The sequence below is a fragment of the Vombatus ursinus genome, unplaced genomic scaffold (assembly GCF_900497805.2).
Source record: "Vombatus ursinus unplaced genomic scaffold, bare-nosed wombat genome assembly UNPS02014809.1, whole genome shotgun sequence".
NCBI classification, from domain to species: Eukaryota; Metazoa; Chordata; class Mammalia; order Diprotodontia; family Vombatidae; genus Vombatus; species Vombatus ursinus.
Genome location: NW_020954587.1, coordinates 1494718 through 1522358, shown reverse-complemented (window position 1 = coordinate 1522358; position 27641 = coordinate 1494718).

Genomic DNA, 27641 nt, shown 5'->3' with positions numbered 1-27641 from the left:
TCAATAATCAAGGATTAATTTTTTTTATCCCACTTCCCCCTAGTCACTGAAAAAGGAAAGAAGGAAGGAAAAAAGGAAGAAAGGAAGAAGGAAATAAAACAAGAAGGAAAGAAACAAATAAATAAGAAAGGAAGGAAAGAAGGGAGGGAGGGAAGAAGGAAGGAATGAAGAAATGATCTTTATACTACATAAATATAGTCATGCAAAACAAATTCCCACAATGGTCACTTCCAAAAATGCAAATCTAAATTTTCTATCATCTCTGTGTCATGGTGAGTACTGTCCTGTGCAAACAAGTTTGATAATGTGGCCAAAATTTTTAAGTCTTTTAAAATTGTTAATTTTTATAATGTTGAAATCAGCTCAAATCACTTTAAACATTTACTCTGTGCCAGGTACTGTGCTAATTGTTGCACAAAGAGGGGGAAAGACAAAAATAAAGTAAAACAACACCAAAAAATTGTTATGCCATAAATTGTTCTTCTGGTTTCTGTTCATATCATCCTTTCTTCATATAAACCTTTCTATGTCTTTTTGAATACATTTTTCCCTCATTTATTTTTATAACACAGTGATGTTCCATTATATTCATATACCACATCTTATTCAGCTATTCCTCAATTGAGATAGTTGCCATGTTTGTTATTAGATGTCAGTTTTTTTTTACTACAAAGTGCTAATATAAATATTTTTGTGCTAAGTACTATTTACCGAAATAGACACCTGAAAGTTGGAGAAATTAATTGTTCATAAGTAGGCTGAACCAAAATAATAAAAATTACAAAAATAGCTAAATCAAAACTTATAAATAAAATAATAAAATAAAATAAAAGATTAAAACTTATTCAGAATCCTACCAGTAAAACTACCAAAGGATTACTTAAACAACTAGAAAAAAATAAAAGTGGAAACCATATGGAGTCACAAATGGTCAAGAATATTAAGGGAATTAATGAAGGAAATGGGAACAACGGGATGTGAGTAGTCCCAGAACTCAAACTATGCTACAAAAAAAAAAGTAATTATCAAAATAATTTCATGTAAATGAAAAACTACAAAGATCAGTCAGTGGAATAGTTTAGAAGTAAACAAACCCAGTAAGCTAATGTTCTGTAAACACAAAGATGCCAGCTACAGTATTAAAAACTCACTATTTGGCAAAAAACTGCTTGGCAAATGGATAGCCCTACCGATGATCTTAGGTTTAGATCAACCCTCACATCAGATAAACTCCAAATAGATACGTAGTCTAGATACAAAGGCCAGATCATAAACAATTTAGAGAAACATGGGGTGAAAATCTTTCAGATTTATGGATAGAAGAAGAGGTTATGACCAAACAAGTGATAGAGGAGATCATAGAAGATAAAATGGATAAATTTGGTTGTATAAAATTAAAATGTTTCTGCATAAACAAATCCAAGAAAGCTAAGATTAAAAGGGAAAAACTGGGAAAAAATCTTCAGCATGTTTTTTTTTGATAAATGTCTCATTTCCAATATTCATAAGGAACTGAATCAAATTTATAAGTATAAACTTCATTCTCCAGATTATAAATGGTCTAAGGATATGGCAGGTAATTCTCAAGGGAAGAAGGCCAGGCTAGCTATAGCCATATGACAAAAATGCATCAAATCTTTAATAATTAGAGATACGAAAAGTAAAGCAATTTTGAGGTTCTTCCCACCTAACAGATTTGCAAATATGACAAAAGGAAGAAAAGGGGAAAAAAGGAAAAAAGGAAAGGAAAGGAAAAAAAAGAGAACAAAATAAAAGAAAGTGACAGATATTGGAGCGCCTTCAAGAAAACAGTTAGCTTGGTATTGATGTGAATGTGTCCAACCATTCAGGAAAGCAATTTGGAATTATGTGGAAAAAAAAAACAAAAGTTACCAAATGGCCCATGTCTTTTGACCTACTATGCTATCGCTAGGTTTATGCCCCAAACAGATCAAAAGAAGAGCAAAAAGTTCTACATGCACACATTCCTGTTGAGTATCCTTGTTAATAAAATAGTTCTGACCAACTTAATGGAAAATATGGATCATGTCTTTTTCTCAAAACTGAAATTTGAGTAAAAGTCCTATTGGAATGGAATATGTGGTGTATGAAACCTTTGATCAAAGACTAAGCTATATGGGGCTCAGTATGCTGTCCATATTGGAGGTTAGTGGTTTTCAGACTGGGCCAAATCAGAAATATTTAGGCCTTAGAAACCTGGTTGACATTCTGGTGTGGAGGGAGATATTCCTAAAAAGGGCAAATAATTGGCACTAAGAGGCATTCTAGGCAGCTAGGTGTACTCTCAGAGAACTGTGACTGAATTACAAGCAGGCAGGTGGTCTTGACCTGAGTAGTTCCTAGCCATAAGGTCAATAGTTCCAAACAGGGCTCTTGTATCTGGGGGGGCTGATTCCAAGGATCAGACCTAGTTATTGGGGTTGGTAAAAAAAAAGTGGGGAAATGTGGACACAAGGGACAAAGAAATACATTTAGAATGTAAAATGCCTTGTTAGTAGGAATTATTTCCATTGTTGTATTTAATCCCCAATGATTAGCACAGTGCTTGGCAGATAGTAGGCACTTAATAAAGCTTGCTGATTGATCATGTATTGTAAACTTTATTAAATTATAGGTACATAGAAGATGTAAACTAATTACTATTATTTTTTAAATATTTATCAAAGACCAACAGAGTACAGTCATGGATAGAAATTGAGATTGAACCTTTGATTTTATTGGTATACAGAACTCTCAGGTGAAGAAACTCCCAGCTACTTAAGACAGCTGTTTAGAGAGGCCTAAAATGCTAAATGTTCAGGTTTATGCAGTGATATGTGTCAGAGGTAGGTGTTTCAGGCCACAGGGCAGGTTCTCCGTACACTGCCAAGGGATAGGGAACCTGTGGCCTCAAGGTCACATGTGTGGCCTTTTTGACTGAGTCCAAGTTTTACAGAATAAATCCTTCTATTAAGAGGAATCGTTCTGTGAAGTTTGAATTGAGTCAAAGGGCTGCACTTGAGGACCTAGGGAGTCACATGGGGCCTCAAGGCCGCTGATGCCCCACCCCTGCGTTAACATGCTATCTCTCTCATAGATAGGCACTAAATAAATGTTAAATTGACTTTTTTTTTAAATGTTACTTGAATTAAGGTCACAGAAGTACAAATAATGAGAGTGACTCATTGCTTAATCTCTTGTGCTATGGATTTTTATATCTCATCTGAGTAAGGGTTAGATTTGTCCCAGGGCCTTTTGTGGTATTAAGAAGCCTGCTGGCACTAGTTAAATGATCACATCTTGAGAGACTCAGGGGCAGAAATTTGGCCAATAATGACAGCTTTTGGTAGAGAATAGATTTGTAATACAGGTCTGGAAGTCATTATCAACAGAACTAAGGAGGAAGTGAAGAATGAAACACAAGATAAATCGTGTAGACAGCTTGGAAACAGGCACCAGAAACTGGTGGTCAAAGGGAAAGTCAAAGGCTGAAACTAAGCAGTCTTGAGCACTGGATCCTGCCAAAACTAGAGGCAGAAAGGGTGAATGCCTGGTAACCAATCACTAAAACAGAAACTATGTCCTAGAGCCAAGAGGACTTTGACATAGAAGCCAAACTTGTGGATATGTGGGCATTTCTATTTTTTTTTCTGAATCAATGCATATTGAGAGACTGAGGTATGTGTATAAGGGTATGTATGGTGCATACTGGGGTATCTTTTGTCAGTGTATGGGTGTATTTTTATCTCTTTGCTCATTTTCAGACTGATATGTAAGAGGTAACTGAATGGGGACCCCTGGGTACTAAATACTCAAATTCAATTCAACAAAAAATTCTTATGATAATGGCCATGCTTGCAGTGCTTTAAGGTTTGCAAATTCTCTCCTAGGCCATTTTCACTTCTTTATTCACTCTCTCCTCTTGTCCCCATCTTGACTTCTTGGTGAACTAATATAGTTGGTATAGTTGACTCAATATTGTCCTCCTCTCTTGAATCCCTAGCTTCTTAGCATATTACTAATCACTCCCAACCAATCCTCAGCCTTGGAGCATTCCCATCATTCATTGCCTTCATCTCTCTACACATGTGCAGCAGAATGAAGGTGAAGAAAATCATGGGGGGCAGCTAGGTGGCACAGTGGATAGAGCACCGGCCCTGAAGTCAGGAGAACCTGAGTTCAAATCCAGCCTCAGACCAAACACTTGACACGTATTAGCTGTGTGACCTTGGGCAAGTCACTTAACCCCGATTGCCTCACTTAAAAAAAATAAAAGAAAAAAATAAAAAGAAAATCATGCAAGTATTTTCACTGGGTACAGTACAAATTTATTTCATATAACTTAACTGGTCCCTCACTGCTGCTAGGCAATCCTACTATGCTTCCCTTATGAACTCACTATATCCCCTCTCCACAATAGATTTTCTAAACCTTTTCATGCCTCTTCAAACTTCCAATAACTCCCCTCCCCACCCCCTTAGAATTGGAAAGAATCTTTGAGATTTTCTAGACTACTGTGTAACAATCAAATAGAAATGGATCCCAGACTGCTTAGTGACTAAGAAAACCAAAAATAATAACATTATAGCTAGTATGCATAAAAGCAGGAATTTAAACTTAGGTCCTCTAACTCTAAATCCTGGCATTTTTCCCTTTATACTTGACAGTGACTGGTAATAGTAAGGCTTGAGTGGACTGTTGGTCACAATGGTGGTGCAGTGGATCAAGTTCCAAGCCTGAAGTCACAAAGATTCACATTTCTGAGTTCAAATTTGATATCAGATACAGATGCTTACTAGCTGTGTGACCCTGGGCAAGTCACTTAATGCTGTTTACCTTAGTTCTTCATCTGTAAAATGATCTGGAGAAGGAAATGGAAAATGATTCTTTGACAAGAAAACTCCTATTGGGGAAATAAAGAGTCAGACATGCCTGAAATGACAGAAAAACACAAAGCGCTAAGGGTATTGAAGGCCAAAAAAGCAAAATGCAGAATGGGATCAGGTAGGACTGAGTTCTTTTAACAGAACAGGAGAGTCTAATAGATGATGGTGAGAAGGTAGGGTGAAGGTCGGTAAGGAGTTTATGATCAATTGGAAAGCACATGTTTTACTAATACAAGTAGCAACAGGAAAAATTTCAGAAGTGGGGTCACTTTTTGAAGTGTAATTACTTATCATGATAGTCCTACTTCCAGATGTTGCTGGAGTGAGCAGATATGCTCTAGGTGGCATAGATCTCTATCAAGTGCAGGGACCAATGTCAGGAAAACTTGAGGTCAAAGCTGATATCATCCACTTACTGGTTGCATGACTCTGGTTAAGTTACTTAACCACTGTTTGCCTCAGTTTCTTCAACTTCTTCAGCTGACAGGGTGGGATCAAATGAGATAACATTTGTGAAGTGTTTAGCCTTGTGACAGGCACATAGTGGGCACTTAATAAATGCTTTTTTCCTTTCATCCCTACCTCTCCTTTTGTGAAATCAAAGGCCTTGTTAGGGTGACAGCTTTAGTTTCCTCACCCCAAATTGCTCTAGCTTAGGAAGGGGCCTCTGAGACAAATGAAAAGCTATTTAGACCTTAGAGGTATGACCATTCCTCATATCTCCAAGATGCTATTTGTTGTCTTCTTCATTATTCTTAATAGGCCTTAAGGATATAGTAAACTGGGGCCCTGGCAGTCGTGTTCATTCTCTTCCATATGCACTGACTTCTTCCTTCTACATACAATTATAACAATAATAATAATACTGATAATACCACAGTTGGAGGCAGCTCTAATGCATCTTAGTTCATATTAGATGTTGGGAGAAAATGAAGCCCTCATGAGTCATTGAACAATTAATAAAAGGAAGTTTAATTTGATCTGACAAAGCAAGGATCAAATATATCAAATCAAAATACAGTGGGACTTAGTTTCTCTTTATGTATCCTATCTCCCTCTGCCTTCAAGGGCAGGTAGATGGTTCAGTGGATAGAGCACTGGGCCTGAAATCAGGAAGATCTGAGTTCAAATCCTGACTCAGACACATACTAGCTGTAGGACCCAGGTCAAGTCACTTAATTTCCTTGCCTCTGGAAAAGGAAATGGCAAACTGCTCCATGGACAGAATTGATGTCCACAGGGTCACAAAGAGTTGGACATAAGTGAATAATGACAACCTCATATCCACATGAAAATCATCCAGACATCAGCATAGAATATGGTGAAGGACATAATAACTCAAGTGGACTTTAGAAACCTGCTTTAGATGTCTAATCTATTTGGAGGGGCCATGAGTCCCCTGATGGCTGAGATTTTTTTATGCCCCTGGATGTCCAGGAAGCTTTGTCAGGGAGGCCAGGGCCAGTCATGTCCTGGGGCAGCTTTGTGTTCTTTTAGGTAAAGCCTTTCTTTGTAACCCTAGCATTTAGCAAAGTTCCTGGAACAGAACAGACAATTAATAAATGTTTATTAATTGTTGACTTTTGTGCATAGGAGAAAAGAACTTGTGTCAGAAAACCATTATTACATAAGAATCAGCAATAATAATTATCAATAATTACTCCAAAAAAGTACTATTACAAGTCTTATCATAATCAACATGAATGTAAGTGCCTTTCGTGTGCCAGAAACTGCTAAGACATGGAAATACAAGTACAAGCATGAAGACAGTAACTGCTTTCAAATAGTTTATATTTTAAAAAGAAAAACAATACACAAAAAGAAGATGAAAGGGGGGAGAAGAAAATGGATAAAGGGTATGATAGGAATGGGTGTAACCTAGTAGGAAATGAAGAGATGGGTAGTCTGAGAACCCTTTTTAACTTTAATAACAGGGAAGGGCCCCAAGCACAGAGTGTAAGTCTGAGATATGGGCTTGTGAGTTCCCAGTGCTACAGTGATTTTCTAGGATCAACAGATTTCTGGGACATGATAGTGAAGTCCAGAGGAGTGCAATTTAGAGGGAAATGAAGAGATAAAGGATAAATTGGAGATAATCTCAAAGGAAAGACACTAATATTAAGAAACTTGGGGAAAGACTCTTAGAGATGGTACTTTAGATGAGACTTGAAGGAATTCAGGGAAGAACCAGGAGGCAGAAAGAAAGGAAAAAAGAATTCTAAGAATAAGAGGGACAATACACACACAGACATGCATACATTCTCTCTCTCTATATGTATATATTTGTATATGTATATATATGATGTAGAATATCACATGCAAGGAATAGGAAATAGACCAGTGTTCCTGGATCACAGAGTACATAGAGGGGCATTCACATGTCCATCACTATATGCTTTAGCCATCACCAGAGGTGGAAAAGTGGAACTATCTAGAAATAGTCCTAAGCATATGTATCAAATACCATTATGGCAGAAATGGCTTAAGAAAACAACTGAATATATACGGAAAGACATTAGAAAATTACATCAATACCTAGCTAGTATACGCAAGAGAAAACTTGAAGTCCATATTGCCCAGTTAAAAGCAATGGGGAGGGGCAGCGAGGTGGCCCAGTGGATAGAGCACTGGCCCTGAAGTCAGGAGGACCTGAGTTCAAATGCGGCTTCAGACCAAACACTTGACACATACTAGCTGTGTGACCTTGGGTGAGTCACTTAACCCTGATTGCCTCACTTAAAAAAAAAAGCAATGGGGAAAAAATATGCAGAATGGAATCCAAGAAATAAAAGTACATCAGAAATTCTTGGTATCCTTTGTCAGCAATTAAAAGTGAAAGCCAAAAGGTTAAAATGATACAAAGAATCAAAGCAGTGCAACAAAAGAAAATATTTCATCATGAATTACAAGCTATTCTAAAAATCTGGAGAAACATACACCTTAGAACAAAAAGAGAACCCACGAAGATGGGGGATGTGGACACTTCTGATGTCTATATCAGGGGTGGGTAACATGGCAGTCTGAAAGCCACGTATGGCCTTCTAGGTCCTTGGGTGTGGTCTTTTGACTGAGTCCAAGTTTTACAGAGCAAATCCTTTTATTAAAGGGATTTGTTCTGTGAAGTTTGGATTCAGTCAAAGGGCTGCACTTGAGGACCTAGAGGGTCACATGTGGCCTAGAGGCTGCAGGTTCCCCACTCCTGGTCTATATAGGATTGAAAGCAGTTCAACAAAAGAAAAACTCAATTGTACCTAATCTGATACAAAAACTTGCATATTATTAACATAATAAATGTCTGCTTGGCTATTTCAAAGGAAGTGACTGGAACTCCAGCTTCCCCACAAAACCAGAAAGTGGCAGGTCTGGATTAGCTCCGTAATTCTTCATTTAAATATTTCACAGTGGTACATCAATTGTAAACAAATAAATTCAATAGATTGTTTTCTGATAAGGGTTTGATGCCATCTTTCTTAACAGAAAGCAACACATATTTATTACTCAAAGTTGATAACACTAGTGAATCCTCCAAATATAAATCAATTATGTGTTTTATGTACCTTATCCAAAACATTTACAGCTTGTATTGCTCTAAAAATCTATAACGTACAAAAATACATATATATTGGCTAAGGAGAAAAAATTTTGTGCCGAAAAAATTGAGGTCTAAAGAGAAACTCATTATAGACTCAGTGATTATTGAACAAGCGATTCCCAAATGCTGTAGCGTTTATAGTATTTTTGTTGAGCATAAGAAAGTTTTGAGTCTGTTCTATACTTATGGTATAGTCATATGCTACAAATAAAAAGAAATTAAAGTATTCGCAGTCCAAGTAGAAATCTGTTCTCTATTTGATTTGCCACTGACATAATGATGTCAAGAATTAATGATATAAAATGTGAAATATTCCAAGAAATCTGTTTGAGTCTTTCATGGTGTTTGCCTTGTTTTAAATCCATTATTACCACTCATGGATGGAACTGATAATGGTTTTTAAGTCAAAAAGAGTGCTATCAAAAACAAAACAAAAAAAACAAAAACAAAAACAAACAAACAAACAAAAAGCACTTACTAGCTGTGTGACCCTGGGCAAGTCACTTAACCCCAATTGCCTAAAAACAAAACAGCAACAACAACAACAACAAAAAAACAAAACAAAAAGAGTGGTATCTCAAAATATCAGATTAATCACTTGAAATACACAGATAATATGCAGATTTCTTTATAGGAAGAGAGGAATTTATGATAGCAGTTTAGGATCAGAAAGGTCATCCTTAAGGACTTATTGTTACACATTATGCAGTGAATTGGAAATCATGAAATGTATCACTGCAAATTGAAAAACAACAACAACAACAACAGTTTCTACTGGATACCTAGAAAGACATGATCATAATGTTACAATAACATGCAAAAGCATTCTATCCTTTATATAAGAAATTCCAATGTTACTAATACAAACCTCAAAATATTCTGGATAATTTAGCAATTCTGTAACTAGATCATCATTAAAGATAAAATGGTTGCTTAAGTACACCTGGATATAACACGGATAGGTGAAAAAATGAAGAATAAAGTTTTGAATAGATATAACTATACTAAATACTCAAGATCTCCAAACTTCATGGAATGAAAAGGTTCCAAAATATCGAGACCTAGTAAGAGAAATTAGTACTATGGGGGAACACAGATTCAGGTATTTGTCATCCCTGTAATCCTTTCTGCTACTAGCATTATCCTGAAAATGCTTCAGTGAATGTACAAAAGTGAATTTACAGGCCAATATTATTCAGTTGCAGAATGTTGCCATTTTTTTCTGCCTTCACAATAATTTGTGATTGTTCAGTCGTTCAGTTGTGTCTCATTCTTTATGACCCCATGGATCATACTGGCCATGAGGTTTTCTTGGCAAGGATATTAGAGTAGTTTGTCAATTCTTTCTCCAGTGGATTAAGGCAAACAAAGTTAAGTGACTTGCCCAGGGTCACACAGCTAAGTAAGTGTTTGAAGCTGGATTTGAATTTAGATCTTTCTAACTCCTGGCCCAGCATTCTATCCACTAAGCAATCTAGCTGCCTCCTCTTCTATAATTTACAGAATAAAAATACAGCAACAATTATAATAATAGCATCTTAAGGTTGGTAAAATACAAAGATATACACATACTTTTTCTCATATACATTGATACTGGTTCTTGGATTGTAATTTCGTTAAACTTCTTTGATTAAGATAAGAATAAGATGACAAGAATAAAGATGATGATGATGATGATGACAATGCTTTGTATTTTGTTTGGGAACAATCTTTAAGCCAATGCCTTATTTCACTTATTTTTCTACAACCAATAGAAAGTAATCTCTCACTCTCTCTCTCTGTTTTTCCTCCTTTTCCAAAATCTATCTATGTATATAGATCTACATATATATGCATACACATATAGGTATATGTGTATATGCCTATATGTACAAATGTACATCCATGTGGACATATATACATGTATATGATGCATATAGAGACAACCACAGACAGATTCAGAGAGACAAAGAAATGGAATCTTTGTGTGCTCTGTCTGTCTTTGTCTGCCTGGTATTTCTAGGAATTGCAAGTTTATAAAGTGCTGAACACATGTTAGTGTTATAATAACATTAATGATGATGATGACTGATTGCTTTAGTTAGAAGTTCCACGTTAAAAATAAATCTGTTTCATTTTTTGTAGTTAATATGATTCCCAAGAACTCCTTTTTGACAGCTACCACCTTCCAATCTTCTAGAATCCTGGGCTGAACTCCCTCCTGGCTCAGTGTTGCTTTCTCACTGACATCCTACACAGTCAATCTGACAGCCTACTGCTGTTCTTTCCCTGCAGCTTCCCAGCCCAGATGTTTAAAGTCAGCTCTGTATTTTTTTTCTTTTCCTGGCAATATCTTGAGCCAACTCGTCTTATATAATATTTCTGGAAGTCTCCTTGTAGTGTCCTACATGAGGATCTCTATATACATCTGATAGATTGAACCCATTCCTAAACCATACCCCCATCTTGCAGTGATCATTACCAAAAATTCATTGAGTATGAACAATAAAACATGGAAGTAGACATGACTTTTCCCGGAGGAACCATCATAAAAATTCAATAGACAGACATGACATGAAGATGGAAAGAATAGAAGTGCAATCCAGAGACCTCGCTGATGCAGAAGCTGTCAGGTTCAAGTGTTCTTTCCTATGCTATCAGAAGTCAATATAGCAGAGCAAATAGCCATTTCCCAGGGTGCTGGCTCAGTCCCTTAAAGAACAAAGAAGGAAATTAAAAAAAACCTGCCTGTCACCTTGGTAACAAGTGGTGGAATATGAGCTAAATTGTATTTTCTTTGTTCACATAGCAAACACCTTAGGCTCATCTTTAAACAATTTTGTTTAATGTAAGTGGTGATTTTTACTATTGGGCAGGAATCACTGTATGGGCAGGCAGTCCGTGATGTGTGAAGCTTTAAAATTCTGTACTGCTGCCTGTGGGTGAATACATAGCTTTTCCTCCCCTCCATCTATCCCTTGTCAAAATAGTTATCAGATAAACATGACTGCTGGCAATTCCTCTGGTCAGGTGAGAGAAAAATGTATTTGTTCCAAATGCACTCTAGTGCTCTTGGTTCATAAACAATCCTTGTTAAGATCATGAATGATATTTGCTTTCTTGAACCATGTGTCATGCTTGGTGTTGCTCATCTCATGCATTCATGTTCTAAAGTGCACTATAAATCATATGGCATTATATAAATGAATTATTATTACTATTATTATAACCCTCCTTACCTCTCTGTCAAGGAGAAATACAGCTGAGGATCAAGTGATTGGAATTCATTGGTTTATTTCATGAACAAAAGAGGAGTTGTGTTTTAAAGGGACAGGTTGCTTTTTTGGGAGAGATGAAGAGAAATACCTGTGGGTGTGTGAGCACTGACACAGAGAAGATGTTAGAATAGCAAATCAGAAGAGGAAGCAGCAGCAGCATAATGACAGCTGGGGGTGGAGTGGGGAAAGGAGACAGGGACAGAGAGAAGCAGAGATAGGGGGAGGTAGAGACAGAGATGCTCTAATAGGGGCTTTGGATGGGGACCCAGACTAAAGTGGTGACACGTCTTGAGTAATTTCTCAGCTGATTGCCTCTACCTGTTCAAATCATAAAGTGGGCTATATGGCTAGGATCAATTTTGTGAAGAGTTTAATTCTTCACTTCGTCACTTTTACCTCACATTGCAATCATTTACTACAAGACTTTTGCATTCCTTAAGTTGTTTCTTTTTTAGGGGGCTGGGAGGGTTCTGCCATAGAAACTATTTTATCCTTGATGTAAATCTATGGTTGTTCGTAACTATTACATGATTTGATTCTGTAATTAATTGTGAACAGATGGGCTGTGACAGAATAGACTAGTGAATGACTGGTAGAGAGGAAGACAGAAGTCTTACCTCTCTATTTAAAATAGCTATTGTTTTATCCTAGCTTGGGGCTCTAAGTTATGATAGGGAAATTTGTATTTTTGATTATTATTTTATTAAGAAACTTCCCCAAAGCAGAATTTAAATTAATTTCAGGGTTTGTTTTCATTCCCCAGGCTAGAACTGTGAGCCAAGTAGACATTGTTGTTTGGTAAGCATAAAGGGTATGTGTGAATCACATTGTCTTACTCTCATGAATTTTTTCCTTAGACATGGCCAGTGGGATGAGGAGAATGATTGAAGAGTAGCCCAACTCAGCGGGAGAAAAGGAATATTTTGGGAAGAATGATGTTGCCACAACATTATAAAGGTAGAATCCAGAGGAGGATTACTTCTCCCTTTCATTTTCACCATTTACCTTTAATTTCCAATCCATACTGGGTAACATCACCTTTTGGATATACATCATCACCACCATTAATTAGGCAGCTAGGTGGAGTAGGGGATAGAGATCTGAATTTGGAGTCAGGGAGAACTGAGTTCATAACTTTTCTTAGACATTAGAGGTATGAACTAAAGCAGGTCACTTAAATCTGTGTCAGCTTCAGTTTCCTTATAGTGATAAGACATGCCTTGCAGGGCTATTGTGGAGATGAAAGGAGATGATATACGTAAAGTGCTTCGCAAATTTTAAAGCAATGTGACCTATTGTTATTATTATTACTATCATAAGAGCTATTTTTGAATTATATTTCCCTGAATTCTAGTTTCCAAACTCCTTTAGAGCTTGAAGCATGACTTTTTGATTTTTACATCTCCCAGGTGTTCAGAACAATGCCTGGATCTTAGTTAGCACTTACCAAAAGACTTTTCAAAATTTTAAATTCGCATTATCTTTGATATTTTCTGTTTTTGTTTTTAGTACAGAATCTATTTAAATGTACCTGCAGGAGTGGAGGTATATATAAGTTGTTTCATTCAGTAAATCAGTTAATGAAGCCAGAGAGGCCTTCTTTGAAGAACATCAGGTTTCTTCTCATGAGGAAGTGCTCCCCTGGCATTTTGGGCCATATCACCTGAAATAGGTGAGACCTTTTCAGCAGTACTGTGACCTTTCGGAGAAGATAGAGCTAATTAAATTCTCTCCCAAGACAACTTAGGAGAACCCTTTGGGTAGAATTTTCAAAGCTATAAATGCCACTCATTCCCATTTTTAAAACATTTTGTTTCCACTATACAGTTGGATCCCTGAAGCAAAGGCTGTTGCAAGATCCAGAGCTCAAATAAAACTGATTGGTCATCATTATGATTTATAATCTACAAGCCCTGACTTAAAGAGGCTTTACTTTCTTTAGTATTGGGAAATCTGATTACCTTGTAGCTACCCTTGTACTTTGATGTAAGTGCATTCTGGGGGTTATTGAGCTCCAAACAGGGGTGTCATGAGGATCAAATGAGATTATGATAAAATGCTTTGTAAATCTTATAGTGATAGATAAATGCCAATTATCAATATTATTATTATTAGCCTCCAGTTAACAGACCTCCAGTCATGATGAGTTCATTCCCTCACCTTTCTATTGCACTCCTAAGGAGCTTAGACAGTGTTATAGAGCAACACACTGGTGTGATTATTCATATTTAACAACTGGGCTCTCTGGGGAAAAAAAAGTATACCCACACACTTTTAAGTTTAACCTGAATTGTTAACACTTTATTAAGTCTAGAAATCAAGAGAAGCAAGAATTAAGTACTGATTTGAAGCATTTGCCAATTTCTGAAGTGCAAATATATGCACAGAAAATGTAACAATTAGCACTAGGTTAGATCTGGCTCTAAGTAGGCCCCATGGCTATGTATAGGCAAGCCATCCTGAATTCCAGAGTAGGCCTAGTCAAGGAGTTACAGGAAAACATTCTGATTCAGAAATTTGAGACTTAAGATTTCATAAAGCATTTTGCTCCATTCTCCCTGGTACTACAGTAACTCCTAATCTAGAGTCAGACATCCTGGAGAATGAAGTCAAGTGGTCCTTAGGGAACATTGTGAACAATAAAGCTAGTGGAGGTGACAGAATTCCACCTGAGCTATTTAAAATCCTAAAAGATGAAGCTGTTAAAGTACTGCATTCAGTATGCAGGCAATTTGGAAAACTCAACAATGGCCCTGGATTTAAAAAGATCAGTTTATGTCCCAGTCCTAAAGAAGGGCAATGCCAAAGAATGTTCAGATTGCTGAACAATTGTACTCGCCTCACACAACAGCAAGGTTATGCTGGGCTTCATCAATATGTGAATTGAGAATTACCAGAGGTGTAGGCTGGTTTCAAAGAAGCAGTGGAACTAGAAACCAAATTGCCAACCGTTGCTAAATTATGGAGAAATCAAGAGAGTTCCAGAACAACAACAACAACAACAAAAAAAAAACAACAACACAACAAAACAAAACAAAAAACAAACCAAGGTCTATTTCTGCTTCATTGACTACACTAAAGCCTTTGACTATGTGGAGCACAACAAAATGTGGGAAGTGCTCAAAGAGATGGGAGTACCAGATTATCCTACTTGTCTCCTGAGGATCATGTATATAGGTAAAGAAGAAACAGAACCAAACATGGAACAACTGATGGGCTTAAGATTTGGAAATGAGTATGACAAAGATGTATATTGTAACATTATTTATTTATTTCATATGCAGAGTATATCATGCAAAATGACCTGCTGGATAAATCAAAAGCCAGAATTAAGGTTGCCAGGAGAAATATCAACAATTTTAGATATGCAGATGATACTACTCTGATGGAAGAAAAACTAATTAAGAAGGCTCTTGATGAGTGTGAAAGAAGAGAGTATAAAAGTTGGCTTGATGATTAACAACAAAAAAAAAAGACCATGGCAACTGGTCCCATCACTTCCTGCAAATAGAGAGAGAAGAAATAGAAGCAGTGTCAGATTTGATATTCTTGGTCTCAAACATCTACAGATGGTGACTACAGCCATGAAATTAAAAGACATTTACTCCTTAGAAGGAAATCTATGGAAAATCTGGACAGAATACCAAAAAGCAGAGACATCACCTTACCAACAAAGGTATAAATAGTCATAGCTGTGCTTTTTCTAACAGTAATGCATGGCTGTGAGAGTTCACTATAAGGAAAGCTGAGTGTCACAAGAATCAGCACTTTTGAATTGTGGTACTGGAGAAGATTTCTGAGAGTCCCTTGGACAGAAACAAGATCAAATCAGTCAACAATTAAATAAATTAATTCAGATTATTCATTGAGAGGACAAATACTGAAGCTGAAGCTTAAATACTTGGGTCAAATAATGAGGAGACAGGACTCATTTGAAAAGACATTGATGTTGGGAAAGATTGAAGGCAAAAGGATGGCAGAGGATGAGATGGAAAGATAGTGTCATGGAAGCAATGGACATGAATTTGGACAATCTTTGGGAGATAGTGGAGAATAGAAGAGCCTGGTGTGTTATGATCTATGGGGTCATGAAAATTTGGACATGACTAAATGACTGAACAACAATAGTAACTCTAACTTTTCACAATTCCAAATAGAATTCCACAAAACAAGGTAAACCCAAGATATATTTTTCATGCTAAGAAGGTAGTTATCAGATGTTAAAAAGAAGGTAATGTATTTGGCAAATAATTATGGCTTTTTCTCTGAATAATTTAAAGAACATTGGAAAATGATGTCTGATAAGGTGGAAAATTAATATCTCTCCCAGATTTATCCATTCACAGGCATCTCAAGACATTGTCCCTAGAGGGGATAATAACCTTGAATCTATAATTATTTTTGCATCTTGCAATTTGGCTATCCATTCAATCAAATTCAACAAACATCTATGAAATGTGTAAGGAATTCAACTGGGCTCTAGGGACATACTCACAAGTCAAATATGCAGATAAATAGACAGGCTTTGTAAGTTCCTAGAGGCAATCTAGTCTTTTCTCCTTTTCCTTTTTTACTTTTGTTTTGTTTTGTTTTGTTTTTGCAAGGCAATTGCCATTAAGTGATTTGCCCATGGTCACATGCTAGTAAGATCAAGTGTCTGGTCTGAAACCAGATTTGATTTCATGTCCTCTTGACTTTGACCCAATGCTCTATCCACTGAGCCACCTAGCTGTCCCATCCTCTTCCTTTGTTTTTAATTTGAGCCCAACTTTTCCATTTGTCTGAACTGTATCAGATTTCCATATTAATTGACAAACCCTATAAGTTGTCCTTGCAACTTCATGTAATAATCTGGACAAAAGATATTGTTCATCTATATCCTTCTGTTTTCAGATGATAGCTTACTGATTTCATTATTCCCAAGACATTGACTAGGAAATCTACAACTACTCAAATGAGTTTGGCATTATCTGACACATATGAGCAACCAAGTGAATGAAGAATGTCTCATACCCAAATTAATAAATGAAGTCTAAGGCTCTAGGGACACATGGATAAAAATAAAACTGTCTTGTCATTAAGATTAGATAATGCAAACATCTATCATATGAACACTTTGAGGTAGTAAATATGAAAAAAAGTTTCTTGCTGACATCAAATCTTCCAGGTGAATTGAGATGGTAGCTTTTGCTATGACATCAGATGAATTTCACAGAGTTATAGAATCTAAAAATTAAATGGATGTCAGAAGTCACCTAGTATAGCTCTTAGCTAAATCATTGGTATCAAACTCAAATAGAAATGGGGGCCACTAAACCATACAAAAGGATCCCTGTGAGCAGTATATTAACTTAGTTTTAAATGTAATGTTATCTATGATTTACTATAATTATATTTTCCAATTTGATTTACTGTAATTATATTTTCCAATTACATTTCAACCTGGTTTGGACTATACTTCTAAGTGTCATGAAATGCATAAGCTTAACACTTCTTCTCTAAATCATTAACTGCCCCCCAAACACCTCTAAAAATGGTCATCCAGCCTACAATCTCCTAATGACAGAAAATTCACTATCCCTCAAGGCAGCTTTTTTTTTAACATTTTCTATTTGTTATGAAGTACATCTTTATGTAAAGTCAAAGTCTAGCAGCCAATAACTTCAACTCTTTGATCTTAGTTCTTTTACTCAGTACCAAGTAGAACAAGACTACTTCCTCTTAACTGTATCTTCTGAGAGAATTAAAAGTCCAATGGTTTTGATAAAGATGGATATGTTTTTTCCATGTGGACAACTCAATTGTATATTTTAATTCCCTTGCAGGTTTGCTTGAGCTCTCTGTTTGTACTTGTCATAACCTAAAATTGAGTTAACTACTTAGACCACCCACTCTGAGCCAGAGGTTCTTTTTTTCATGTAAAACATTTCCATATTAGTCATTTTGTACAATAAGAAATATGAAAAAAAGAAGGAAAGAAAGATAGATAGTTAAAAATAGAATGCTTCAGTCTTTATTCAGACAGTATCTGTTTTTTCTTTGGAGAAAGATAGCATGGTTCACCCCAAGTCCCTTGGAATTGTCTTGGATCTTTGTATTGCCTAGAATAGCTAAGTCATTCACAATTCTTCACCATACTCTGTTGCTGTTATTGTGTACAGCATTCTCCTAGTTTTTCTCACTTCACTTTGCATAAGTTTATGTAAGTCTCTTCAGGTTTTTCTGAAGTTATCCTGCTTGTCATTTCTTATAGCACAATAATATTGCATCATAATCATACCAAAGCTTCTTTCACCATTCCCCAATTGGTGTGATCCTGAGCAAGTCACTTAACTTCTGTTTCCCTCAGTTTTCTCCACTATAAAATAGGAATAATAATAATAGCACCTACCTCCCAGAGTTGTCGTAAAGATCAAATGAGATACTATGCTTACATACTTAACATGTCAGCACCAAACAAATGTTTATTTCCTTCCTCTTCTCTGTAGTAGATGGAGAATCAGCAAGAGTAAAGACCTGGGTTCAAGTCCCTCTTCTGATTCTTGCTGGCTGTGTGACCATGGGACAAGTCACTGAATGTCTCAGTACATCGGTCAGTTCACTAAGATTCTATGTTGCAGAGAAGATACCAATTTAGATTGGTAGTGGCAGCTTTCTCACCATGGAATTCCCTCTACCAGTGAAATCACAGGTCCAGTATCTATCCTACATAAAAGACACTGTATTTGGAATGTGGTATATAAAGACATAAATGAAAAGAAGTCCTAGCCCTTAGGGAGTTTGCTAGAAATCATTACTCTTTTAAGTTTGAACGACAAATCAACACCCTGCAAAGCAGAGCATATATAATATATCAATTGTACATGAAGATAGATTAAATGTAGGTTGGAAAAATTTTGGCTACACCCAAATAAATTTTCAGTGAATCCCTCCCCCACCCAATCCCATTTCTAAGGTGACATCACTCTTCCCTTTCTCTGCTGCTCCCAATCAGGAAGAAAATAGGAGGCATTTCCCTGAAAAATATGCAGGTGATTTCCCCATAAATCTTCATTTCCTAAGAAAATCCAGTAGAAAATGAATAAATATGAACAGAATCTACTCAAGTCCTACTCTGTGACTTCTCATTCCAGATTAATTTTCTTGGGTCCCTGCACTGGTGGGCTAGCATTGTTATCCATGAAGAGTTATGAGGAACATTGTACTACAGAAGATGGGAATTTGCATTGTATTTCCTCTCTGTCAAAGGTAGCTCCTTGGTCTCCCAAATACTCAACAGGAATGAGCATCACAGTGCTTTGATTAGTTGAGAAAAGGAGACGAAAAAAGGACAGAACAGTGTCTCTAGCAGGGGCAAAGAAAAACTTAAGAAACCTCTCAGTTTTTTTTTTAAAGAAGAAAAGCTATTTCATAAAGACAGAATTGTACTGGCTTAAAAAATAAAGCCTCTTCTTTAGAGGGCAAAGCTGGAAGCTTGTACTCTGAATTCGATTTCTTCATAGATAACTTCATTTAACACACTATAGCTCTTGCAGGGATCATGGGCACCTGTTTACACAAACCAGGAGATGATGAGGTAAGAGGTTGTTTACAAAAGTTGCAGACAATAAAAAGATTAATTAGGCATTACTATCTGATAAGTAGTCCTGTACTCTTCAAGGGGCTGTATTAGCTATCGAGATTAAAGGTAACATAATCCACCAGAAATCCATTGCCCATAGTTCTTTGTTGCTGTTGTGAAACAGATTCATAAATAAAATTAAAGGAAAATGCCACAGCTGTTTCATTTACTCGGCATTCATTATTAATGTGAGCATGACAATTACTGACAGCCAGTCAAAAAGCTCTGTTTGTACTCAGCACTCTATGGGCATCTCCTAATTATGAAAAATAATTCCATTAATCACATACATGAAACAAGTAAATTATCCAACAGAAGACATAATCAATTGTGTCCAAGGGCCTTCCAGGCATCAAGGGGATTGGCTTTGCTTCCAGCCTCAGCATTTGCTGTAGAATAGATAGGGTTAGCAACTGTTTGCCAAGCAGAAATGACAGATTTATTGCCATTGAGATGCAGAACACAGAACACCCTCTGGAATGAATTAGAATAATTTGAAACAATTGATTTTGTTCTAATTTCATTCTTTTTGCCTAGCTAGCCTACACCTCCAATGAGCCACCAGGGGATGCTATAATCTGACACAATTAGATACTTGTCACCTTCCCTGCCCTATTTGTTGCAGAGGTGATCTGTGTTAGTTCTCCTGGATTCCTGACCTCCTCTGAAGCATTAACTTATCTGAAGCAGTTAATTCAGTAGGGCAGTAAGCAAAATGACTGCTTGGGTGACTGGGCTATATTTAGATGCACTAATCTTTCTCACAATAAAAGAATGATCTATAAAGCATTGACATTTTGAAAGGTGTAATTAAATTTCTACCGATTATAGGAGGTGTCTCTTTGCTTTCTCATCCCGCTCCCCCACATCAGCAATTATTTCTTCCTTAGAAAGCTTTAAAAAAAGTTTTGTTTTAAATATACTTCCCTCTCTCCCTTTATATTATATCTCATGTTGAGTCGCTATTATTTTTCCTGTGCTAGAATAAAAGGTTATGCTACTGGTAAAGTCACTTGGAGTTCTGTGATACCTGAAAATGAATTTAGTATCAAAGTTGGTTTTTATTATTGCAGATTTCAGAGTATTCAGCTGAGTAAGTCTCTTTCAAAATCATTGATTCCCTTTGGAAGGTATGTCATCTAAAAAAAAAAATCATAACAGTAATACCTGCCAGCTAAAAGCATCAAGCTATGGAGCTAGTCTTGGGCCTGTCACATTAGGATGCCCAGCACTGGGCAATGTCTTTCTAGGGAAAGGGGGATTTAGGTTAGGTGCAGAGAATAAGTATCCAGGATGCATTTACGGTATGTTACTACCATCTCTTCTTTCATGTACTCTGGATATGAATCACAGAATAGCACACAACTCCACTTTGAACCCATAAGTAAACACACCCAGGAGAAGACAAAACATACCATATCTATGCTTGAGTTTTTCACAGTGGAGGTCAAAAGCCCAGTCCACACAGAACATGCACTGAGAGAAGAAGAAAGAAACCTCAGATGATCATAGGTCATAGCCGAGCTATTGCAGGTTTCCTGGAGTTTTATCTGGCCCTTCAGAATGACAAGATGGCTATCTAGTTCAGATGCCAGACTCTTCTCTACGATATCCCTGACAAATGGTTATCCAGCCTCTTGTAAGATATCCCTGGTGCGGAGTAAATGAGTCCCTCCTGAGGGAGAAGCTGCTCATTCAATTTAATTGAGAGAAGGAAAAGTTCCCCAACAATTAGAATCGTCCAAATCTGGACAGTCCAGAATGAGCTGCTTTGGGAGATGGTGGTTTCCCACATACTGAGGTGTCTTGTGGGCTGTTGGAGAAAAAATTCTTATTTAGATTAGTGTTGGCTTATGTAGAGAACCTGTGAGGTTGCTTATGAATTTTGTAATTCCATTAGCTACAACCTTCTTTTCTATAATCCATGCATTGCTTAGTTCTACCTTCACAGACCAAGAAGAACAAGTTTAGTTTAGGGTAGGGTCTTACAGTAAAATTGAATCCTTGTACTGTTTGATAACCCTTAAAATACTTAATTTTTTTTTTCTCTTTCTCTGCCCCCCCACCCTCATCCCATGTCTTCTCTTCTCTACTTTAAAATCTGGAGTTTTTTCAGTTAACCCTCTTAAAATAATGGGAGGGAGGGTATGCTGATCAGACACTATCTTCAGTATTTACTCTACTCTTAGAAGGATTGGCTCTTTCCAGAAAGGGAAGTGTGTGTAAGGATAGAAGGGTTCTGGGTGCTGGTTCCTGCTTTCTTTTGGATCACCTCTCAAAAACTAACACTGTCCTTCATCTTCTCCTCCCTGTGCAGAACTTTCTAACTTTGTTCCTTGTAAGTCAGTTCATGGAGTCTAGAATCCTTCAGTCATATTCCCTTGATTCATGCCCTTACATTTATTTTTTGTCAGATATTGATCCTTACCTTACCCCCACCCCACCTTCAGGCGTATTTCTTCACCAGAGTAGGTCTGACTTACTAAGTGTCAATATTCCTTTGTGGGGGAGAGGAAGCAGGGACTATACTTGCTCCCATATGCTGCATTTCAAACCTTAAAAAAAGATAGTATGAATTGATAATCATATATAGATCTATACTGATTTCATCTAGGACTTTACTTAATTACTATTTCTTCCCTAACTCAAGTCCCGTAGAACATTCAGAGTGCATTTCTATTGTGTCCACAGCCCATGGCCTATGGGACTCTCTGCTTCTGTACCCTTTGTTAACAGTTCCTATATCAACACAGAGGATCATTAGGATTTCTCTAGTGTTCACAAGGTGTGTTTATAAACTTTTAAAAAGTAGCTTCTCTCTAATTAGCTTTTTAAAAAATGCCACGTATGACTCATAATTCTACATTCAAGAAAGAGAAAACATGAAAGGCATTGATTTCAAGACAGGAACCATAGTGACAGTCAACATAGATAATTTTAAGAATTTTTTTTCCTCTGTGTAGACTGTACTCAGTAAACTCCAGTTGCTTCCTATTACCTCTAAGGTAAAACATAAGCTTCTCTGTTTGACATTTAAAGTTCTTCATAATTTGACCCTAATCAACCTTTCCAGTGTTATATATAATATTACTATATTATAATATATATAACTATGATATTATATATATAATATTACTACATATATAATATTACTTTCTCTATATATGTGTGTATATTATATATATGTATATATATATATATTTATTAAAGATTATTTCATGTTTGTCTTTGTATCTTCCACAAAGAAGAGTGAAAGTGCCTGGAACTAAATAAATTCTTGTTGTTTGACTGATCCATAATACAGAGGAGGACTTAAGCAATTTTTTTTTCAGTCAAAAGGAAGTTGGGACTTGAAATTACCTAACAAAATTAGACCCCAAATCTAGTCCCACATTATTTAAAGCAGTCTTCTCTATCAGCTGCGTTTTCTTTCCATCTCTGCTTTTTTCCTGCATACAAATAGTTATTGAATATCTGATTAATTATGAAACATAGGAGGCGTGTTCTCTTGATGTCCTGTGAAATCCAAAATAATTTAACATATTGTGTGATCATTGTCCAGTCCCATAAATTACAATAGATCATATTCTATAAGATACACAGGGAGCCTTACATAGCAGTACCAAATTCTGTATAAAAAAAAAAAGTTAATGGGAGACACTGATTGTCATAGGACAATCTATTCTATTCCTCATGGCTTGTTATGTTGTCTACTTTCATGGATGCCTCTTGATACGTTGACCACTGGCTCTCATTTGACTATGGGCTGCTTAAGAATAGAGACTTTGTTTATCTTTCTTTTTATCCCTAGTACTTAGGCCAGTGTCTGGCAAGTACTAGGTTCTCAATATTTATTGACTGATAGATCCTTCATAGTACTTTAATTCCATGTTTCATAGGTCAATTTGTCTTATTTCACGTTGGCTTCTCAAATGATTGTCATTCTTTACTTCCCCAGTTTCCAGTTTATTGCTAGATCTCACCCTGAAAATGCAGCAATACTAATTCTACTGCTTTTAAGTGTTCAAGGATAGAGTGATGTGAAAATCAAACAATGTCATACTTTAGATAGAGTAGATTAAGGGATGTAACTATATAGAGAGACATAGACAGATATGTGGGGGTAGATGTAGATAATGATATATTAAACATCTCAAAATATTGCATATTTCAGTTTCACTTTGACATTTTTGCATAGAAGCTGTTGTACTTTATGAACTCTGTATCCATCCATACTATCCAGATTTTCTTGAAGATGAAAATACAAACCACTCTTAGATTTTCTAGTCTCTATTAGCTTGTCTGATAGGCTCCAGTGCATCTGGTTCTAGTCTATTCCCATATTTCCCCTAGGAGAGGGAAGGTAGGCTCTATAGGAAGGCTCAAAGATTTTGCAATGGAACAATTGCACAAACTAAGGGCCATGAGAAACATCCTTCCATGTCTGGGTTCTCAGCCATTCTATCCTATATTGAAATAAAGTCACAACAGAATAAGTTTTTATCTTTTAGAGTTCATCTCTGATTCCCTGTGCTCAGATTCCAACTTCCTGATTTTTCCTTCCATTCCTTACCCCATGGATAGAAGAAAGATTCCAAATCCATTTCCAAGGTAAAGCAAGACTATGGTTTATCATACCCAGAGAATGTACATGCAGCATTGTATTGCACATATGAGTTTTATTTTTAAAAGGGGAGAAATTGAAATTCATCCAAAAATAGCAATTATTTAAATCACATTATTTACAGTAATGTGGTTTTTGTTTTGTTTGTTTTTAAACCAGTTATTTTGAGACTCAGATCTTCTGCCTCTGTCGTTGAAATTCTCCTAAAAATTAGTGCCCTCATTCTGATCTTACTGCTCTGCTGTTATCATTAGACTCCTTTCAAGAAGAACTTTTATCTATAAGATAGGACCAGGATAAATTAAATTTAACCAAATGTATATAGAGCATCTACTTTTTATAAGGTGTGATGGAATGGGTAATGTAAAAAATACTGTGCTAAGTATTCAAAAGAAGATTTAAAGAGAAAAAACCAAACAACCTCTACCCTGCAGAAATTTACACATACCCAATATTTTGTCATACATTTATAGACTTGGTAAGTAATCTCAGATCTTGTATGGTCCTATTTTCAATCTTGTGGATTTTGAAGACAGATTTACTGTTCTTCTCTTGCTTATCTTTCTCTTATTCCTTCTCTTCCTCCTTCTGCTCTTTATTTTAATAAACTGATATAAATATAATAGCCAGTCTGGAACAGATTGCACAAACTCCCTGGGAGAGGGGCAACGCGAGGGTAGGGTTTCTATTTTGCTAAAAGCCCTGATAGTTGTCTTTTTCCCAATTCAAGAAGAGAGGGCATTATTCTGGGATTAGAACTAGAGGTTGGAATTTTTCTAATAATAACAGAGTTTGAAATCTCTATGGAGAGGGATTCAGAAAAGAGAATTGAAGAAAGAGAGTTGGAGAACAAGAGCCAGACTTAGGGCTGTGTGTGTGTGTGTGTGTGTGTGTGTGTGTGTGTGTGTGTGTGTGTGTGTGTATGTGTATGTGTAAACCTTAGTAGCTGAATAGCAGTCACTGGTCAGCCTCCTCAGCCCCAGCCAAGTTTTAACTGAGCCAGGAAGAACTAAAATAATTGACCCAGTTAACAGGAGAAAACCAAAAAAGCGTCAGGAGAAACAAAAAGAGGGCCTAGGTGTGGTGGAGAAGGGACAGATCAGATAGAGGAGGGTTATTTACTCCTACTCACATCATGAAGCAGAGGACTGGGCTTGAGACACTGGTTGTACCCACCTATTTAAAGACTAAAGACATTCCCAAGAAAAGGTCTGTTCTTTCTCCCAATTCTCATATTTCATGTGAGTCTATTAAGTGACATGGTTTTATTTTACACAGCACTTCTGGTATGCTGAAGTTTCACCACAATGTTAGGAGGTTATGGGTTAGTTAGAGAAAAACATAAATTTGAATTAAGGCAAAGACCTAGACCTCTGCCTAAATATTAGAAATTTTTCTGACTAGGAGCTTTGAGCAATTGTGATTGTATTCCTACTCTCATATAAGCCCTATAAAGCAGGAGAAGTTGCTGTCAAACTGCTGATTTAAGCAGGTGAGGAAATTTAGGCTCCCAGAAATTAAATAACTTGCCTATGGTCATAGAAGTGGCATTCCAAGGAGAAGCCACATCTTTCAGACTCAAAAGCTAGCTATTTATCCATGATATCATATAGCCTATGAAATTCACTATTTGTCAACTCCAATTTCCATCAGGTTCTTTTTTGTGAGCAAGAAATATGGACAAAGTCACCATTGCTTGTGGAAAAAAAAATATTTTTTAAAATCATTGGTAACATTTGGCTTTTAAGACATTTTTAACATTTCCCCATATTTTGGTTGGAGGATGAGTCCATATAGTATAGAACATACTATTTATTACTCAATTAGTTCATGTTTATATGTTTGTTTTCCCATTCAGGTTGTAAACTTCTGGAAATAAAATTTATCTTATAGTGCATTTTTATAACCTATACTACATTGCACAGTGCTTTGGACATAGTAGGTCCTCAATAAATGATTATTGGATAGGTATATAGATATATAGATTGATAGAATGTAAATAATTTGCAACAAGTATAAATTTTAGCATGAGGTAATTCAAACAAATAAAACTTTAGTAGTAAAGAAATATCAATTTAAATACAATATCCAATTAAGAACTGAAAAATAAAAGATTTTGAACTCAAATATATTTTAAAAGTTTTATTCATGCTTTTAATTTTATTTTCTAAAATTTAATTCGTTTTTTTCAATGAACAAAAATCTATTTTCTCTCCTCATCTCCCTTCCATTGTAAAAAGAAAAGGAAAACCCCTTGTTAACCAACATATGCCTAAATAAATAAATACATACATCCCTTCATTAACCATGTATATATTCCTCATCTATCCATCCATCCATCTATCTATCTATCTATCTATCTATCTATCTATCTATCTATCTATCTATATCTAAAGAAAGGGGGAAGGGAAGGAAAGAAAATGGGAGAGTTACAGATGTGTTTTATTATGTCATTGCACACCCCCTCCCCCACTACATACATATACACACTCCATACACATACTCCTTTTTCTTTCTAAGAATATTAAGGAAAACTTAACATGTCCTACATTTAATTACTCCACAAAGCTAGAAAGTGTATATGTGACCACATGCCTGGGGATATGTATGGGTGGTCTGAAAGTTTTAAATTTGTAATGCAATGCAGCACAGATTTATAAAACAAGACTCCATGAAACACTGAGGTGGCATTCAGGTTGCATGTGTAATATGTATAAATATTTGAATAAGTTCAGTGTCTCCTTCATCTTCCACCCTTATTTTGGGGAAAAATTGCAGACAACACCATCAAAATGCCATCAATTTCTAAAACCAGTTGGATGTAATTGAAGACATCCTAAAGTCTGTAGAGAGATGAGAGCATACCCAGCTTATGTCCAGCTGCCTTGTCTCTACAGGCAGATAAATAGAATTCTGCATGGGCTATCTTTCTATTACCCAGGGAGAAGCTGCCCTTGGACATTTCTGTCAGCTGGCAAAGTAATGATCCCATTCCCTGTTGAAACAAGCAATCCATTTGCTGCAAAAATAATGTTTGTTCAAGGAGAAAAAAAAGGCAATAGACCAAGAAGGCCTACTTGGTTCAGCTTAAAGAAAAATGTGTTTGTATCCAATACACTTGGAGGCATTGTTTCAGAACAGATCATCTTTATGCTGTGGTTGTCTGGTAAGGTTGCCAGGGGCAGTGTGAGAACATTGGTCTCTTGGGTTAAAGCAGAGCAGGGTCCCTTTTCATTTGTACATTCCAATTTCTTCCCCCAAACACATTTTCTACATCTTGTAGTTTGCTGCTTTGTTTTTGCTTTTGTTTTTACAGCTGCTACAAGGTGTTGTGTTTCTGTTTGATCACAGCTGAAGGATATCTTGCATCACACCTTGTAGTAGCTACAATCTTAACTCTGCTACTCAATATTTAAGTTACATGTCCTTGAGGTTTATATCCTGTATTACATATTATTTCATATTGCAGAAGCGCTGTGGAGCAGCCAGTGAGTTAGATTTGGAAGGAGAAAGACCTGGGTTCAACTCGCCCCATTGTCACTTTTTATATGGCTTCTTATAAAGACAAGTCAGTGAAACGCTTTGAGTCTTTTGGTGATTCACTAGTAATTATCATCTGCCTTGGTAGAGGGACTTCCAACGCCAGAGATCCTTGAAGTCT